Source organism: Nicotiana tomentosiformis, chromosome 1 (assembly GCF_000390325.3).
Source record: "Nicotiana tomentosiformis chromosome 1, ASM39032v3, whole genome shotgun sequence".
NCBI classification, from domain to species: domain Eukaryota; kingdom Viridiplantae; phylum Streptophyta; class Magnoliopsida; order Solanales; family Solanaceae; genus Nicotiana; species Nicotiana tomentosiformis.
This window is the reverse complement of record NC_090812.1, coordinates 43,099,680-43,113,055: the sequence shown is the minus strand read 5'-3', so window position 1 is coordinate 43,113,055 and position 13,376 is coordinate 43,099,680. Positions and strand designations below refer to the sequence as shown.

The 13,376-nt window shown below is 41.8% G+C and overlaps 2 pseudogenes; one reads left to right on the top strand and one right to left on the bottom strand.

Moving 5' to 3' along the window:
• Positions 1–377: 377 nt before the first annotated feature.
• Positions 378–1,903, bottom strand: LOC108947794 (large ribosomal subunit protein uL2mz, N-terminal part-like; annotated as a pseudogene).
• A 10,108-nt stretch (positions 1,904–12,011) lies between these two features.
• On the top strand, positions 12,012–13,068 carry LOC108944305 (ATP synthase protein MI25-like; annotated as a pseudogene).
• The last annotated feature ends 308 nt before the right edge of the window (positions 13,069–13,376 follow it).

The following is a 13,376-nucleotide window of genomic DNA, read 5'->3' as shown; positions in this document are numbered from 1 at the left end:
GAAAGTCACTGTCACTGGTACCTTTTTATTTAAATTTTACTCTATATGTAGGTATCAGTGGGGCTTGCGTAATGTAGTTGTAGGTAAGGCGGAAGTAGCACTTTTTACTTTAGAAGATCTACTGAAGTACCAAAGGCAAACTGGGCTCCCATGCCGAGACGTCTGGCAGAATGCTTGGCCACCTGCACTGGAAGCGAGACTCAAAGGGTGAGCTTATGGTGGTTAACTTCTAGCAATAAATAATAGGCATTAGGCATTATGAGCAGAAAGGAGGCAAGCAAATGATGGCAGGCATTATGGGCCGACTACAAGAAAAGCAAGGCTTCGTAGACTCGGTAAAGTTGCTTATAGAATGCCGACGAATATTTTCCACTTAATTAATAAGTGAAGGGGAGAGGGAAGCGAGGCTTAGCGATCTTCATAAGGCAGACCACTACATAAGCAGCTGGTGGAGAGAGCTTCCCTTCATTCATTACTAAGCCACGGTCCCAGGTCTTTGAGTCTGCCCGCGCTTTTTCAAAGAATCCTGCACCCATGGGCATACGGCCTGGCAGGCCTTCCCTTTCCGCCAGAGCTTCATGGGCGTTGCCCCGTTCCCCAATCAGATATTTGGATGTGATCTATACTCCCCGAGGAGCCAGACGGGCATATGGCCTTGCCACTTGACCACTTTTCCCGCGTGACTAGGAATGCTCAGTGACAACCTCTCGATTGTCATCGCCTGGCCTCTTTTGCTACCACGGTAGCACAGTGTGCTCAACACCAATCGTGTTCGGGCAACAAAGCTTAGACTCATTCACATTGGTTCATCATGCTATGCTTTGGGCCTTTTTCTCTTGTAACGTAAAAGGTGGTCGGCCATTCGTCAAGGCCTAGGAATCCACTAGATATATCGGTGGTGGAATTTGATACCTGCATCCGATTAAAGTTTCTTTTTAGTGCTCCCCTAACATAAAGGAAAGCTTTTTCTAAGTGGGTCACTTCGCACAAGTCATTTCTTAGGACCAACGGTCCACACGACAGATGCACGATCTACTTTGCACGTTCCATCCTTCAGCCCTTCGCCTATCGACTTGGCAAGCAAGCTACCTCGATCCATCTTCTGCTTTGATTCATTACGCTCAGAAGCTCCAACAAGCCCTAAAGTCTCTTGCCGCCTAAAACTCTGCCAAGAGAGCACTGCTTTATGTTTGATCCTATGTACCCATAGAATGCTATGCGTTCTCCATTTTTCGATCTCGCAAAGGGAGAATGTGTTTTTTCCTATAACTTTCTCTCTCATTCGCGGAGCGAAGAAAGCGGGCTTTTCCCTATTTACCACTATCCTTGGGAAACAAAAATAGCTACCGAAGGAAAGGGATGCAGTCTCTCCCGTGGCCTTTGGAGAGGAGAGGGCAGAGAAGAAAACGTCCTTCGCGAAAGTTTTTTTGCATCCTGCGTCCTTACTAGTAAAAAGGGGGCTCTTCGACCAAGAAGGCATTCTGGTAGGAAGGTTGACCACTACATAAGTCTCAATCTGTCAAGCAGAGAAGCAGGCTACCTTTCTTTGATCCCCCTTCCCGGGCAGGAAAGAGAATGAAAATGGACCGCAGATGGTAGTCGTGGTGGATTCGAGGATCTTACGTGGCAAAGCGAACTCTTCTATCATGTTGCATTTTCTCTGGCGGACCACCCCCCCCCCTCCGGTCCATCGTACTGGAGCGATTCGAGAAGAACTATTAGGCTCTTATTCTATCCTTTCTACAATGCCTATAGATGAAGTGTTTCGTTTCAAATCAATTCTTCACTGCAATCGCTTCGATCCACCCACTCGGTGAAAAACCGTAATACGCCCTGAGGAATTCCTACCATCAGACTTCCCTATACTCAAAGCGAATTGTATAAGTGCTCTACTTTGTCTCATTGTTTATCTCGTAATCATTCGATTCCGCCCCTAAAGCTAGCTCCTACTCCTCCTCCTTCTCCTTTAGGATAGGATCCTCCTTGGTTCTTTTTACATAACATTGTCGGCCGCCCAAGAGGACTGGCTATCTTTCTCTTTATATGCAATATCTTCCGAATCGGTTAAATACCTATAACAAAAAAAGGCCAAAGCCTGCTGAAGCACTGGAAAAAAGGTTGACCACGATTTCTAACGCTTTTCAAAAACCATTTGCTTGCAACGCCTTGAGTTGATAGATAGATATGGCCACAAGATCCTTTATACTCTTACTAAATTACACTTAAGACTCAACCAATCTTGAAAGTTCCGTGGACAACTGGCATACCTTGAATCTAGCCTGTAATCTGTTCGCACTTCTCTTATCAAATTTCTAGTTAGAGAGGGAGCTAACCGCTACCAAAATGCAGCAATTTTCTTATATATGATAGCACCCTCTTCCCTCCTTGTTCAAATAGTTCAAGAGCGATAGGGCGTAGTGAAAGAAGGGAAAGATATCTTTTAAAGATATTCTACCAATAAAGGCAGTTCTCTTATATGGCAATACTAGATTGGCGAGACAAGAAAGAAAGCTTAGAAAGTAGTAAGGTGTCTATGGGGCTTGCCTTACAGGTAATGACTATACCACTTACATATCGAACAGATCTTACTCTCAATTGAGTCATTTCGATATGTCCTAGGAACATACATAATGCCGAACTTGGATAATCGGTAGAAGATTGATTGGCTAGATCATTTGGTTCACTGTGGAAGATCCCCTTGCTGCGCTACGTCCCCAATAAAAATCCATCATCCTTGTGTCGCTTGTTAGCCACACCAGACCAAGAAAAGGAAAACTAATCAACCAAGACACAGTGACGACCTTTGTAACCTCAGGGCCACTTTCTTTCCTACTGCTTGCAGCCATTATCTTCGCTTTTCAGATATGGTGACATTACTTGTATGGGGGGAAGTGCCAGATCTTTATGGATCATAAGAGCTTCAGGTACTTGATGACACAGAAGGAGTTGAACCTTCGCCAGAATGGCACACTTTTATTCCGGGGACGAGTATGTGTTCCTCGGGACAGTGACATGTGCCATGATATCTTGGAGGAGGTGCATAGCTCACATTTTTTCCTCCACCCAGGGAGCACGAAGATGTACAGGACAATCCGCCCACACTATTGGTGGAAAGGTATGAAGAGGGATGTCGCTGATTATGTGGCTAAATGCTTAGTGTGCCAGCTGGTTAAGCCTGGGCACCAAAGACCAACAGGACCCCTACAGCCAGTCCAGATACCACAGTGGAAGTGGGACGAGATAGCCACGGTTCACTTCAGCCTTGTGGCAGAGCCTACAAAAGGCTTTGGGTAGCAGAGTGAGTCTTAGCACAACCTTCCATCTTTAGACCGATGGCCAGTCTAAGAGGACCATCCAGACATTGGAGGCTATGCGGATGTAATCCCTTGATTTTCGAGGTTGTTGGTACAGTCATCTACCCTTGGATACGTTCGTCTATAACAAGAGTTCTCAGGCGAGTATAGGCATGCCACCTTTTGAGGAACTCTATGGATGCAAGTGCAGGACTCCCCTATGCTGGGATGAAGTAGGGTAGAGATAGATTCTTGGGCCAAAGATTGTAGAAGAGACCTCTTCCTTCAGTCCGGTAAGTACATGGTTATGTTGTTTACCTTGCGCCTATCTATTCCTTTAAGCTTATATCTTATACCATTACAATCAGACTTATTGGATATGTTCCTTTTCTCTTCTACTGTCGAGAGTCATACGGGTGAGGAGGTGAGCTCTAAGCGTATGCACACAGATAGATCTGGGTAAGCGACCATCAGCGGTATGGGTAGCAGCTACTATTAGTACACCAGTCTAAGGTTGTTCGTAGGGATTAGTCATAGTGGTCTATAAAGGGCTATCTTTAGCATAAATAGCATGGTTAATTATAGAATAGCGTGATGGCCGTAAGAAGATCATAAATAAGGTAAATAGTCTGGAGTGGATGTCTAGATTAGGGTGTCGGCATCACACATATAGCATGTGTGCCGTGAGTGAGATGGGTGGTCGTAGATCAACCCTTAGCTCTACTTTTGAAGTTATCGAACATGATGACTTATCGGCTTGAGGCTTCTTTTCATTTCAAGATGAGTAGAAATTTCATAAGATAAGAAAAGTTCATAGAAGGTTCTTCAATAGTATGCCCGGTTCACGAGGTTCTACCACTGCAGGGCCCAGTTTCCATTCTCCCATTACTCAAGTCGTCCAAGAGACACGACCCCCGCACTATAAAAAGTTTCCTTCTGGGTTTTAATCTTTTTTTGTGCATATCTCGATTTTAATAACTTCTAGGTTTATACCAAATCGACCGTAGAGAGAGTTCATTAGTATCTTGTAGATGTATACCATAGCTGCATCATCTTTTATCTTTGCTTCTTGTCTTCTAGCAAAGATGTCTGATACAAATCCTTCGAAGGACTATTCTTTTTCTCATACAAGTAGCCCATTAGCGGGAAAATTCTATAACCCACGTTTCGGGCATAAAATAATTCTTCGCTAAAATAGACGCCTATGTATCTACCTATTGGGAAGGTTAAAGCATCATGTCTATCCTTATAAGGTAAGAAGGCTTTCTCTATTGTAGAGAGGACACACTAAAAAAGCCTCAATAAAGCAAAAGAAATTATCCAATTCCGCCTTTTCTAAATTATTATGCCAGACGTCTCGGCTTGGGAGCCCCGTTCACCTGGCTTCGGAAAAGTTTTCATTATAAAAGGATATAAGGAGTTTACACCATAATAGTCTAAATTTTAACCATAGGGCTTATAGACATCGGCATGTCCTCCATAATAACCACGCCGAATGAAGCGTTCTTGGTTTCAAGTTGGTATATGGATGGGCCAACTCTTTGGGTCGTAATAGTGCATACGAAAGATTGATAGAGCTAGCGATGACAACGTTATTGTATCAACGATGTCTATTTTTTACAGATTCTAATAAATCTCTTGTGCCTTCTGCATAACGCCACCAAAGATATGAATACCTTGTTTCAAATAAACCAACAATTATTGACCTATCTCCGGAAGATACTCAAATCGTAATCTCTTGGGAGGGAGAAGGTAGGAATCCCTTATACGGAACAATAATTTTTTTTATTTCCACGATAGACTTTTAACTCGTACATTTTATGCTTTCTCATCACCATTTGGAATGAGTACTTGCCGATCTAAGAAGTAAAAGCTCTTGTTACTATAATTCCATCGTATCGTGAAAAGTTATGGATATATACTGTTCGAATTTCTTTTTCATCTGATACAACAACCGCTAAATGCTCTATAAAGTGAAGCATCATACGTTCACTTAAGTTTATGAAATCTGATATTGAGACATAGTTATACACGAAGCGGGGGTACTTTTGCATTATCGGCCTTTATTAAAATTTCTTTTCCTGCTTTAATGTCAGCTCGTTCGTTATTTTTATGTATCATACCATAATGGATAGTGAATTTAATAGACCAAAATCTGCTATTGTATGCATATTTCATTAACAATATCATTACCGCTAATGAGATAACTTCAATTTCGACAAATTTAAGGTAAGGTTTTTTAAAGCGGAATTATGTTATTCTTATTGACTCAAGGGGGCTATGATGTTTTTCCTCAGCGATCAACTTGTAGAGAAATCCAGACTGGAACTATTGATGATTCTACGTTAGCTCTAAAGTAAGAAGACCACTTAAAAACCCTCATCGGATAAGAAAAGATATACCAGATAGAGCGCTACCAAGTCCATTTTTGAATGAGAAGGCTAAATCATCACCTTATTTGAGGAAGTAGCCATGGAAGATTGGGTCTGCATGGCTTCCTTGGGTCGAAAGATCTTCCTTCAGCCTTGAAAGTATGTTGCTACTATAGCGCGAAAGAAACCATTTCTCAGTCTTGAGGTTGGTAACCTAGCCCAAAACAATGCTCATGGGAAAAAAGTATGGGGAAATAAAAAGAGACCTTAATTTCTTCGCCCTAAGCGCATGCCAAGAAACTCATTCCACTCATGATTTCCATGACACGAATCTTACTCTAGGGATCAAAATAAAAGGTAAAATATTCCTTACTCGTAATTAAACCCACTAATCATCATATCTTTTTTACCATGTTCAATTTGCAGAATGGGGATATTCGAATCTGGTCCTTCTGACATTTCTGCTTCCCTATGTATAGTAAGAGTTTTTCCAACGAGGAACTTCATTATTGTATAGTTGACTCAACTCGAATGCCCTCTTAGCAATAGCATTGTGGGAATAAGCATTGCAGAATAGAATCTGCTGTGGGAATAAGCGCTGCAGAATAGGCAGCTATTGACTCCCTCTTGACAACTTGCTTATGTTAGAGCTATTGTGTAACTGTCCTTCTCTACTTTCTCTGCCGATACCGAAGAGGGTAACGAACCTCTTGACTAAGGGCTTGTTTTGTTTACAGAGTGAAAAAAGGAAACTTGTCAACTAGATGTAGCGGAATGTCCAGGGGCAAACCGCTCATTAAGATAGAGTCGGTGTCGGTAGCAGTTCTTGCTTAGCGGGATCAGGTCACCAATCGGTGACATAGTTTAGGAATAAATATCCGTAACTCCCATTCCAGTACTTAAACGGACAAAATGGAATAAACAATCAAGACCTGGCTCAAGGCTAACCCCTCCACACTCAGGGTCAGGAACGGGAAAAAGAGATTGAGTAAGACAGGCTCGAGGTCAATTCTTTCTTTTAGGAGAGATCCCACCCCCTTCTTTAGCGCTTGTTTGTTCTATAAGACTTCCTTCTCATTCTCGGTGAAGGAATCAGAGCTGCTATATAATCAACATCTTACTCTTTAACGGCAAGCTCAATGACGAGAAGTTTTCCTCTGGTGGAAAGCAAACCTTCACGGATATGGGAGCTTACTTCGCTATTGCTGGTTTAGTAAGCTAAGCATTTCCATCCTTTATGATTATGAAAAATGAATGGATAGAGAGGAAGGCTCCAGGGTTTGTTTCTCTTGGTGTCAACATAGGAATGGGAACAGTTTGAATGGATGCCTTTTTCCCTTGTTGAATCAGCCAAATCAGTAGCCTTTCTTTTATGCGGTATTGCTTGTTGATGCAAGGAATAAGTGTTGGCTTGATGCCAAGAAAAAGATGGTGGAGGAATAACGGCAACTAAATCATCTGCTGCACAGTAGTACATATTAGGCAAATGGGATTTTTCTTTCCTAGGCTGAGGAGCGTAGTTAGAGGTCTTTAGTGCCTGAATGATTGACTTAGATCTTAAACTAGGGGAAATCCAGCAACCATTTCAACTGGATACAATCAAGAGGTCAAGAGAGGAGGAGCCGATGAAATTCTTTTGGAGTTCTTCCCCGCCGACGTCTAAGCTCTCAAAGACTTGGATTAGTCAACAAGAATGAAATCTAAGAAAGCTGGTAGCTCGAGCGAGGAGCGAAACCTATCCCTATAGCTATAGGCTATATAATATTCTATTTCCTCTGCTTTGAATAGTTAGAATCAAACTCATTGATCATTCATTAAGAGCTCTTGTCGGTAAAGTACGTCTAGATCGAGAGAGAGAATTTGCTTTTCGAGAATCCGCTGGAGTCAGATCAGTAGGGGAGTTCACTCCAGAACTTTCTTAATCGAGAAAGAACCCATACCCTGAACCGGGAAAAGGCGATAACGACCCAGGAAATGGTGAAGTACGTGAATCGACTCCCTCTTCGAGTCCAGACCTTTTAATATAAAATAAAGAATAAGGGACTGACTTCTTTCTTGACAAGGATCCTGAAGAAATCACACATGCTCCAAGGACTTCACGGAATCAGGAGGCACATAGGTGGGTATACCAAGAGAAATGCAGGTAAGCGAGAAGGGAAATTGCATCAACAAAACAAGTTTTTATTTCCAGAAAGATCCCCACGTTGAGGGATGAACCTCGCCAAATGATCTTATGGATCACCCATCCCATCGTTTAGGTTCCATTTGGGAAATATGTATCCCACTGGGTATGGCTCATGGTAAACCTCTATAAGATAAGGAGGATCATAGGGTAGGTAACCTTTTCACCATTCTAAAAGAATGGTACCTTCCCGCAAGCAGGTCTCTTTAAGCACTTCCAAAAGAAAAGAGAGAATTCAATTCATTTTAGCCTCCGAGCGAGGATACTCTAACAAGAATAGCCTAACCAGGCCCTTGAGATAACAGCCCATACCATAGGGTACCCCTATAGAGCCAAAATGAAAGGCCTTCGTCATAGGCTAGCATAGCAGACAATAACGAGAAATCCAGGAAGGGGAAGGGGAATGAATGCCAAATCTGAAGCAAACCTGAAAGCTAGTTCCCGTGGAGTGAGTCTAGTTCTTCAATTTAACCTAGAAGCACTTAGTGAGCCTTCAACAATGTCCTTCCTGGCCTGTTGTTTGAGCTGATCAAAGGCGGTGGGTGGAGGGAACCAAAGTTACTGACGATCGATTCCTTCCAAAGGGAGCTATTGCCGACCCTTACACCATAAAAAGAAGACCATTTTTCGATCTAAAAAGAGAAGAAACTAGAGTTGACTTTTTTGTTAGACCGACAATCAAGACCCAGCTGCGAGTATTATCATCTTACACTTTCCCAAAGACCAATACACTAGTGATTCGCCATAGTCTAATCGATTGAGGATGACAGCCAATGACCGAGCTTGAGGTGGGAATAAAGAGAATCCGCTACAAAGAATCTTCCTTTTATCTCCGCAGAAGGCCTGATTTATGCTTATTATCAGTCCTTGTAGGAGCTTACCCCTATGAATTTAGCACGCCCTCTCTCTTCGAACGATAAATACCCATACTATAGAGCTATAGCTCCCCTCTACGAGTTGAACTCAACAGAGAAGAGGGGAGGAGCGCATATTTATTAAAGAAAGCTTTTTTAGTTTCCTTGCAGCCAGTTACAGGCGAGTCATAAGACCTTATAGCAAGTTCTAGCTCTATTTATCCTATTGGGATTGGAGCAAGAGTGGAATGGAAGAAAGAAAGTTGTCCTTAACTTCTCCTTCAACCGCTACCTCCTCCCGACATGAAGGAATGCCCAATAATCCTTCGGGGGCTGGTATGTCCTTTCACTTCTGGTCTAGGGAAGGCCGATCAATGAAAGGACTCTTATACTGTCTGGTGTTGATTCGGAAATTTGCGTCTAGTGGGGAGCTTCGTCATCTCAAAGAATAAGCAAATCTTAATCTTAAAGTGGTGGATCTCCTGATGGAGGCTAGCTGCTTTCTGCTCTCCTTATTAGTTTAGTGCCAACTCCTCTAGGTACAGGTAGGGAGTCTTCTACAACTCGCATTACTGGTCAATGACCTGATTTTGGAAGCAGTTGAGATGCCATTGTTGGGGGAACCCTTCCTTGCATTCTTTTATTGTATTCTCTTCAATCGCCCATGATTGAGACAAAGGTAGATGCAAAGAAATTCGTTTTCTTTCATAGTCTGCTAATTTTCTTCTTCTTGCATCTCGTCGATACGATAGGTTGATTTACCTTACTAGTCATATACCCTAAAGGTTTACTGTGTGGATGGTACTTTTCAATAGATAAGTGAATCAAGCTCAAGTGGTGGTTGACAAAATATCTAATCCTCTTTTTCCCTTTCTGGTGTGGCCTTAGGTTTCGCTGTCCCTTTCCTCTTCACGCAATAGCACACTACGAAGCAAGTGGGCTTCGCCGGTAGTAGCCTACTGGATTAGTCGACTAGATTCTTTCCGGAAAAGCTTACCAATCCTACACTCCTTTCTTCTATGTCTGGTGGAGCTATTCCCAGACATCCTGAGAACTGAGTGAGGACCTTATTAGAGATGCTTTTTTCCTTCCAAAGCAGAATAATCACTCCTCTAGCTTATTACACTCGATCTACATCCTACCTAACTCAATGTTGCTTTTCTTCTTAGACACATAAGGTTTTTGCTGTCGTATTGCGGGTTTTTCACTTTGTTCAGTTACATTAGGGTTTTATACAACTCTGCCTTGTTGATTAAGTTCCGCTTTAGTTGGTGTGAAATGAGCGGATTCTTGGATAAGAGGTCTTGTCGGTATGGAACCTACCCTTCCGGAGTGACGGATTGTCATCCTATAGCCGAGTGTTTTTAATTTAGTTTAGAGTCGAGTGATGAAGCTCATGATTCTGTCATTAGTGAGAAGCAAGTAAACTCTATAGCCCTAAACTAAAGGAGCAGGTCCAGTTCATTCAGCTTGAGGGATAAATTACATGGTTGACCTGTCAGTCCATCAAATGTCGTAGTTTATCCTTAAGAGCAGGAGGTTCCTTGTGTGAAACATAGATGTTGAAGCACGCACCTTTTCTTTATTTTACGCTATGGGTAAGGAGCCAACCCCAGTTCTCTTTAGGAGCCAACCCCTGAGTCTAATGCCTTAACGTCCCTATTAAGTGCCTCTCACAATGGACTCGACACCAATGGGGCGGGATTGGTAATCTTCTAGCTTACTCTGCTGGAACTATTGTGACTTCGATGCTACTAAGCTAATAAGATTGGGAGAAAAAGTTCTTACAGAAAGTTCATTTTATTTGATAAGTAATCAAGGAGCTATGTATATAGCACTTAGATGAGGCTTAGTGAAAAACTAAAGAGAACATATTCAAGTTAAGTTTGCCCAGGGGTAATCCAGCTACAAATGAAAGAGTAAAGAGCATTATCATCATTCCACTTCTAATTAGATGTGTTAGGCACAGTGAGATTTGCCAATCCTCTTAGAAATAAATTGAAAAATAAAATCAAGAGTGCTTAGTGCTTGGTCCCAGATAGCACCTCCTGATGAACTACCCAGCTAGGCACGATCGCAGACAGACACAAATGGGGCGCCGCTTGCCTTAGTGAGCTCGAAAAAGGGGACGCTTTTGCACAAGAACAAAGGTTCAGTCATAGGGGATTGCTTCAGAATGGCCCACATACCATTCCGAGGGGTCCTCTCTCTTCCTCGTTCTATTTCTTACTTATGGATTGCCTTAAGAAAAGCATCATTTCCTTCCTTTTGCTATATTCAAAACAATTCTACCGACCAAGCTAGTTCACCTCTAAAATTACATATATAAGTGTCTTCTTTACTCCTCCTCTAGTAAAGAAAGGGCATCCTCATACCAATAGAGCCTAGCCAGAGAGAGGACATTCCCCATGTTACGGTTCAGAAAGATCTCCCGAAGTAGGCCACCGGGAGGTAAGATAGGCATATGCTTGTCTAACTCAAGACAGATAGATATAGAAAGTGTTCAGCGAGTTTGAGGAATCGTAAGTCTCTTAGTGCAACTCCGAATAGCTATGTGATGGTTGTCGCAATAGTAGAATTCTGTTATTGTTTGATTTTTGGTTGTCTGATCACACTCGAAATATCATGAATATCCTTCGTCGTCTCTCTTCGATTTTTCATAGATTTTTCAAGAGTTTGGCAGTACTTTTCATTTCTCTATTTCTTATGAACCTTTTCTTTACTTGGATCATTCCATTTCTCGATTCCCTCGATTGGCCACTTTCTTTAATGGAGGACATTCCTCTTTACGGCAGAGACGCTGGAAGGGGTGTTAGTTCTTCGACCGAACCAAGTCTTCCCGCGGCTGAAGAAGATCCAGGGGATCAGTCCGAGATCGAAAGAGCCTTGGATCAACATGAATTGGCCAAGACTAAAGAACAAAAAGATCGCTTGGATGGACAGATTAGCCCTCTGATTGAATCGGAGAAGGCACGACTAGTTAGAAGATTATGGCACCGCAACTTGAGTGAACTTCCATTACCAAGTGAGATGGTCAAAATTATTATTAACCGCTTCGCCAGCAAAGCTGCCTATAATGCCAACAAACCCAATGTTCCCAGGGCAAATTTACGGAACTTGAGGGTTTGGTTGACACGAGCACAACAATCGGTGGAGCAGTATTGGAAGGGAAACATGAGTATATAAAATCATATTTCTTCAATAATTGAATGATATTTCAAGTAGAAGAGCTAACGTATTGTTTCATATTTAAATTTCTTTTACATTCCACGTTCCCTAAATGGATCCTATCAAATATTTCACATTTTCTATGATTATCTCTATTTCAGGTATTCGGGGAATCCTCCTTAATAGATGAAATATTCCTATTATATCAATGCCAATTGAATCAATGTTATTAGCTGTGAATTCGAACTTTTTGGTATTTTCTGTTTCTTCGGATGATATGATGGGTCAATCATTTGTTTCATTGGTTCCAATGGTGGCAGATGCGGAATCTGATATCGGGTTAGCTATTTTCGTTATTACTTTCCGAGTCCGAAGGACTATTGCTGTAGAATCTATTAATAGCATTCAAGGTTAAAGATGACTCCTAGGGAGTTACCAAAATACGAAGTTCTCTTCTCCTTTCTTTCTCTTCTTTCTTTTTGATACTTGGTTGGCAGGGTCACGACCTTTCTCATTGGGCGAGCGCATCCGATTCTAAAGTCCTTTCTTATTCTTAAACGGCTTCTCGTTCAGTTGCTGAAAGATAGAGATCGGGATTTCTAAATGAAATTGACTTCCACGAAAATACAGGCTAGAAAGATGCTATTGGATGCTATTTTATCTATTTGTACATCAAGTTCGAAGAAGATCTCAAATTATAACGAAGAAATGATAGTAGCTCTATGTATTATAGGCTTTATCATATTCAGTCGGAAGAGTTTAGGTAATACTTTCAAAGTGACTCTCGATGGGAGAATCCTGCTATTCAAAAAGAATCGCTGCAATTCCCCAATCTTAACGAAGTAGTTCCTCCAGAATCTAATGAACAACAATGATTACTTAGGATTAGCATGTGAATTTGTGGCACCGTAGTAGAATCATTATCAATGGCACGCTGTGCGCCTAAGTGCAAAAAGATAGTGCATGCTTTGTTATGCCAAAACCTAAATGTTAAGTCAGCAACACTTCCAAATGCCACTTCTTCTCGTCACATCCATCTTCAGGACGATATAGCCATAAAGATGCGCGTCTTAGTGGGGAAAAGATTTTGCCCCCGGTGTAGCTCGAAAGTAGAAAGAGTCGAATTAATTCGAGAGAGCTTGGTGGTTTTAAGAATGGTTCGGGTGTGGTATTCTCTTAAGAAGAAAGAACTAGAATAGAATCTAATTCATGTTCATGTTAACAGAAGAGCGGATCCAATACCATGATGCTTGAGAGAAAAGGCTAGCCTTGTATATACGCTATTTCTGTTTATGTTAGAGGTGCCCAAAGCTAGAAGCAAGATTTTGGGTAAGTAAGATGGATGGATTTGGAAGCAAGTAAAAGAACTAGTTGCATAGATATAGATATAGAGAAAGTCCTTTCTCTTCAAAGGATGATATAAGGGTTTTGAGATCAGTTTTGATATCGAACAAGTTTTCGACCCGAAACACTCCACAGAGCTGTCGTAGGTGGTTACAACGAGGCC